A 7,134-nucleotide genomic window follows, 5' to 3' on the forward strand; every position below is an offset into this window, starting at 1 on the left:
GGTACGTAAGTATTTTAGTGTTTTGTTACTCTGAATGTCATTGTGACAATATGGTGAGACATGTAAGTCAGTGGGATGGGGAGTTTTGTTGCCAATTCCCAAATGTAATGCATCATTTGATTGTAGGGGATGTTACTTGAGGGACTGACAGCCCTGCCTGGGCCTAGCAGAGTGGGCTTGCATTTTTGAATGGGACTAGTCTGTGAGTAAAACTAACCATGAGTTGGAGTAGCTCATCTTTTGTAAGGACAAACTCATCCACAGTCTTGTGAGTGCTCTTTGGCTGATGCCTCACAGACATGAGACTCTTCTGCCTTGCTCCTCAGGACTGCATTGCCCTGGAGTCCCTGGTGGTCTGGCTGTGCAATGGAAAAGAAAAGCAGGGATATTCTGCACATGGTCAGGAACCCTGCCCAGGGCACATCACCCACTGCCTGAATTCTGTCAGCAGAACCATTCTCAGCAAGAGCTGCCATTGGGTGTCTCGCACACAGAGATGGTTGCAGCATCAATATAGGTGGTACTGCTCTGCCCAGAAAACTGGGGCTCCTGAAACTGACCCAAAGAAATCTTTATTGAAAACAGCAGACAGGTCTGTAAGTGCCAATCCCTTAAGGGATGGGCAGTGGGCAGCATGGCAGGGCAATTCCACTCTGTGGGAAGGAGAGTGTCTCAAGCCCTGCTCCACCTGCAGAACTGCTGCATGTTGTTCCTGGGATGCTCTTGGAGACGCTGGTGGAGATGCAGACATGTGACAAACAGATTTGGCTTCCCAAATCCTCTGGCTGAAGCTCCTGAGTGTGGCATGGGCAGTGACAGCCTCTGTTGCAGCATCTGAGCTGTCCCAGCAGAAAGGGAGGAGCTGGCAGGACCTGCAGCCACCGGGCAAGGGCTGCGTTCCTGCATTCCCAGTGGCAGGCCCTGGCAGATCTCTGTGCTCCAGTGTTCAGCTTTCAAAGGAAGCTTTTGGAAAAAGGCTATGGAACAGCCACTCAGTTTCCACTTGACAGAAAGCACCAGTTCAGTCCCACTAACTGTAGATTCTTTTTAGAGAATAACCCTAGAAATGAATCAGTAAAAGGCACAGCACAAAATAGGCTGCTGTTTCAACTGGCAACTGCAGAATGCACTTGGCTATTTCTGTCTTCCTCATACAAGAATAATTTCCATCATTTTAAATCATTTTTCCAAGTTGCACAAGCTGGTTTCATTTTCCAGCACTAATCGAGGAGAAACCTTTATTTAAATCTTGTAAACCATCATGGGTGAGTAGGTGAACCTGTAACAGAGCTAAATAAATATGCCAGATACCCAAATGAGTTTGTTATCTATTCCAGAGCGGTGAAAAAAATAAACTATTCTGATTAAATCTTTGAGTGGCAAAGTTCCAATCCCAGCAATAAGGCAGGCCCTATGTTCTCTGGAGCTGACATATTTCTTCAGCACAGAACAAAGTGAGCTCTGCAGCAATGATGACTATAGCCAGCTATGGGAAGGAATAAGCACTCCCAAGGAATGAGCACTCTATAGTCTGCTGCAGTGTTTTCAGTGTTCTATTTAATTTTACAGATTATGTAACTTTTCTTTCAGTTCAGAGTGCTTACAGTAAATTTATGCTTATAAACACTTGACTAGGTTTTTATAATTACCTTTATCTCAGACATCTTGGAAAGAGTTCTTGGGCTGCTGTGGTCTGGGTATATCCTCCAGGTCCACAGTCTAGGACTCAGCCTGGATATAAAGATGTAACCTTCTATAATATGCTTCACCCAGGACATAAATCAGTGGAGAGTTGTGGAATTTTTTCTCTATCAAGACCTGGTGCCAGTGTGATACCACACGTGAGTAGTGGTGCATGACATCCCTGTAAACATCTGAGCTTCATCCAATACAAGGAGGAAAGGGAATACTTCAGGGCTTAGTAATTATTTTTGTTCTTGTCCAGCATTTTTCTTTTTAATTAATTTGTTCTTTACTTCCCCTCTAATAAATTAGACATCATGGACTTTCATCTGTCTCTTTGTACTGCCTGAACTGCACAGGCACAGCCATGGAAGTCGATGCTTTCAGCTCTGCACTCCTTACTCAGGTTTTTTAACACAGTCATTATCAAAGATTGAACATTACAAATATAAATAAGCTATCTGAAGTTAAAAGCTTTGAAGCTTTGTATAACAACTGGCTCTAAATAAAAGCAAGGACTGAAGCACCAGCAGCAGCACTTCTATGGACAAGAAAGACACCTTTCATGTGAGGAGTACCTACAGAGACTGCTCCTGCTCCCCAGCACATGAAAGGAGACCAAAGAGGAGACGTGTGAGACTTCCCTTGCACGAGGTTAATACATTGTCTGTTTGAATCATCAAAAACAGAAGCAAGAACACAGGACACTGAGAAGTTAAAAAAGAAAAAATACAAACAACTCAGCCTGATTTAATTGGAAAGCATCACTTGGCTGCCTTCTTCAGTAATTGTTGGAAGCCATCCCAATTCTTTATATATTTAGAAGTGATACAATTCAACTCGTAAATAATTTTTTAATGAGCGACAGCGCTCCCAAAGTATGTGGCTTAACCCTTCAATGGGTATGAGAAATAGGGTTGTACCTTTCATGCTTCATACACTTAGAACATTTTATGATAACAATAATTTTTCTGTTGGATATTTTAGAAATAGGATATCCCAATAAATGCATTCAATGTCCTGTGAAATGACAAAGGCTTTGGACAGCAGGCAACAATAACAACTGAAACAATAATAACATGCTGAAACAATTAGTATTACCAGTCCTGTGGTGTCACAGCGATGAAATTATCATTAGGGAGATCTACATAAGTGTATGCAAGATTAGATTTGATTAAAAGGCAGTCTTTGCACTGCAAAATCTAATGGTGCTGCGTTGTCACTGAGAATGAAAAATTTCCTGAAAAAAAAGTATTTGTGTAACATATCTATGCAGATAGATAGATTAGATAGATAGATAGATAGATAGATAGAGAGATAGAGAGATAGAGAGATAGATAGATAGATAGATAGATAGATAGATAGATAGATAGATAGATAGATAGATAGATAGATAGATAGATAGATAGATAGATTTTTCTGAGGTTTTTGGTTTGTTTTGATGGTTTTGTTTGGGATTTTTTTCCAAAAAGACACCAAGTCTACATGACCAAGGTCAGTATCAGCTCTCTTAGTCTGAAGAGGAGGAGTGAGCTGGATTCCCTATTGCATGGGGGAACAATTCACTTTTTCAGCCAAAATCAGTGCAGCAAGGCTAACTCAAATGGCAGACTCAAGAAGAAAGGGCTGAAAACCTGGGAGATTGACAGGAAATCACTAGGGATTTTAGAAAAAAATACATGCACTTCCAACAATATTTCAGCCAGCCAACATTTTCTGTCAAAATAGCTCAAGAATTCCAGCTTATATGAATGCTAGAGGTAGTCTGTAACTTGTAATTTTTCCTGTTCTCAACTGCATAAGTAGATAAAGTTGTAGTATTTGTCCAATCTTAAGTCTCATTAGGTGCAGAGTGGGTATTGTTCTTCAGACAATATTAAAAATATTAATCTTTTAAAAATAAATGTGATGAGGGGGGTGCTCCCTCTCTGGGTGTAGAACTGGAGCAGTGTGCCAGCACAGTGGAATTGTGCTGGTGTACACCAGAGGATTTAGCTTATTTTAAAGACAAGCAAACCTTTTCAGAGGCTGATTCTGTACCTAGGGCCAGAGGGTATAGGAAAGACCACAAATTATTTTTGATTCAGGGGTTATATTTTTCTATGACTTCAGTGCAAATTTCAGCCATGCTGTGACTCATCTTTGGGATATTATTCAATATAGCTATTAAACATTAGATTGCATGAACAGGGTCACCTTAGAACTGGCAAAAATTAAGGACATATTTGGAAAGATATGAGGAAGGGGGGAAGTCAATATTTTTTAATTCAATTTCCCAGTAAGGCCTGCTCATTTAACTCAGAACATACCCTATAAAATGACAAAGCTATTTACATTAGAAAGTTTAAGCAGCGCTTGGCTGCGAAGTCCCTGGCTGCTAAGGAAGCGTGTTTTCATTAGTTTCAACTGGCTTTGGGTTTAAAAAAAGTAACAAATAGTGCTGAAAACCAGCAAGGTGCCAAGGCTGGCAACAGGGAGTCCCCTGAGCCTGCAGCCATTCCAATCAGGGTACTGCTGAAAAGCTCCGTTCTCAGAGCTGTTCTCTGGCAGTGCGGAGCAAAACCTCTTTTCATTCACTCCTTCCCACTTCAGTGCCTCAGTCAGGACTCACTGAGGAGAAAAGCCTCCTTATGGCAGCTGTTCAAGGGATAAGGATTTTATATTTTTGTGTGGGGGTGGCTTTGCTGGTGTGACCAACCCCTCACAGACTGTCATAGGACCTCAAAAGGTCCACTCACACAAAAAGGTCCACACTACACTCACACAAAAAGGTCCACATAGGATCTCTTTGTTCCACTCAGAGTGTTCAGTTCATTTCTGCACATCTCAATTAGGGAAAGCAGCCCCAGCAGCTTTACTCTCTGGAGCTCATTCATGGGAGAAAAGCTGCAATGGGACGCTGCAAACTCTGCAAGGAATCAGAGGGAACTTTTTGCATGGAATCTTTTAAAGGTCCCACGTAAACCTTTGAAGATGAAAGTCCATTTTCCTTGTTCCACAAAGAAAGATTGCACGAGCAGGACTGGAAGAACAGAGTGTGATTGTAGTCGCCCGTATTTAACCAAAATACAGTAATTAGCCTACGTGATAAAAATGACAGCCAAGAAATGGCATAAATCATTAGAGTTTGATGAAATTAACCTATTATATTTCAAAACTTCAAAGCATCCACTGCACACATTTCTCCATTCCTGTCTCTGAAGCTATTTTTTCCTTTACTGCTTTACTGACCTATGCCTGTGGTCTCTTCACTTCTGAAGCAAAGGTAATGCCATTAAAAGTCACTCCTAAATGTAGCCATTGACATAAATATTTTATATCCCATACTCCAGATGATTTATATTATTTTCTGGTGAGAAAAAAAAAGCAAAAAAAGAATGAGGAAAGAGCAGACACGGTAAGATTTCAGCTTGTTCTCTGAGAAGTTGTTTAGCGAAAAATAAACATGACTAAAAGAAAGCAGAAAATAGTCCTTCTCTTATTTGCTGATTCAGTCCCCAGTGGGGAGGGTGAGAGCCTGAGTATGAGACAGACATACTTTTTAAATTCAAGACATTAATTCAGACTGGAGCCACTGTGCAATGCAGGGTTATGCTCTGGCAGCTGTGGGAAATCAGAACAATAATATCAAATATCTTGTACCAAAATGCATTCTGAGAAAGGTGGTGAAGTGTACCCAGAATGTATATAATGGTTGACTGGAATATGTCCCCTTTAAACAGTGAGTTCCCTCTAAGAGAATTAGGAAGGAGGACCTGCTGGAGATTAAGCCAGGTTTGGATGAGAAGTGGTTGAGTCAAACCTAAGTACATCATGGAAAAAGAAAGCTCTGTGTCATCATATGTGACATCAGAATTTTACCTGGCCACTTTAGGCCATTATCACTTACATCAGTAAAGACTTTCTTTCATCAAACTCTGAATATAGCAAAATAATTCTTATCTATGTAAAAGGAAGTAGAATGGAGTCCTAAATCTTGTGCAACCTTTGGGATCCCCAGCTGTTTCAGAGGCAGATCCACATACAGCAAATTCTCCTCCACAAGGCATTATTTTCTTCACCTTTGTGAAGAAAAAAAGGCAAGTATTTTCTTTAAACATTTTGTTTCTGTAGCTTATCTGAGCAGAGAACTTTTTCTTACTACAACATCTTGTCCATATATTTCAATTTTTGTAAATTTCTCTTGGAAAGAAAATGAAGGAAGAAAGCTGCCTCCAAATGCATATAGTTTCATTGATTGTAAAATAAAGAACTTTTATGGGTAAATGTAAAATAAGAAAGCAATTAAATTGTATTAGAAGAAGCCATTACAGGAATTCCCAAACTAAGACATCCAAGTGTACACTTTTAGAATATTGAAATATGCTACATTCTTTTTATAGTGTTGGACCAAGTTTTATTCTGGAACAAAGCAGATTGCTGTACAATTGTTAAGCATCTGTAGAATTTTACAAACCATATCTATCAGATTGTTAAGGAGATTTATCAGGTTCCTTTGACCAGTTTCCAAAGCAGTATCATTATTATAACAAGCTTGATTAAGAAATTCAGAGCTGCCCTGAATAAACCATGGCACATCATCACATTTACAGACTTGTGTTCAGAGCATTAATGGTCTCACTTAACCAAAATCACTGGATACAAATCCCTCACGAGCTGCTGTCTTAGGATGGATCCTTTGTGTGAGTTCCAAGAAGAAATTGCATCAGCCAGCCACGAGCATGAACATGGGACCAGAACACACACAATGACAGCTGACTTTCTTATTTTTACCCCACACTTTCCATTTGTCAGAAATCTTGCAATCTCCAACACGCTGCTTGGATTTATAGGCTATCTCTCACTAGATAAGAGACAGAGTTCTGGTATCTGGAGCTTTATTTCTTCGATAAAAGCTTTCCACAAGCAATTTGGTGTATATTAAAGGCAAATAAATGTCCACTGAAGCAACATTACACTACCACCACTGGGCTGGACTTAATGAGAGCTCACACAGTGGGGAGTCTGAGAGGTTCACTGGGGAGCCCATGTGCCAGGAGAAAATGCAATTTTACCACAGACATATTTTGCATTGGTTGTTAAGCTAAAGCTTCTACATGTGCTTTTGCTGTAAGCATGAGAGTATTTGGGGAGAAAATCCTGCAAAGTGGCAAGTGGCAAAGCACCTTCTGGCTTTAGGCTTGGAGGAAGGACAGACAGCTGACTGCTGGGGACGTGCTGCTCCTGAAACAACCCCTGAGAGACCTGTGGGCAGGGAGGCAGCAATGCTGGCAGGAGCTGAGGAAATGCAGATGGGCAAAGGCAGGCCTGAAGAGCTCCATGCCAAGGGCACCTCAGCAACAGCATCAGGCCCAGAGGAAGAGAACAGATTGCTGCAAAAGAAACTATTTGCATGGACTTGGCTGGGGAAAAGGGGGGGGGGGGGAAGACTTAAAAAAAAAAAAGAGCCCC

Source organism: Geospiza fortis, unplaced genomic scaffold, assembly GCF_000277835.1.
Source record: "Geospiza fortis unplaced genomic scaffold, GeoFor_1.0 scaffold171, whole genome shotgun sequence".
In the NCBI taxonomy this organism is placed as follows: domain Eukaryota; kingdom Metazoa; phylum Chordata; class Aves; order Passeriformes; family Thraupidae; genus Geospiza; species Geospiza fortis.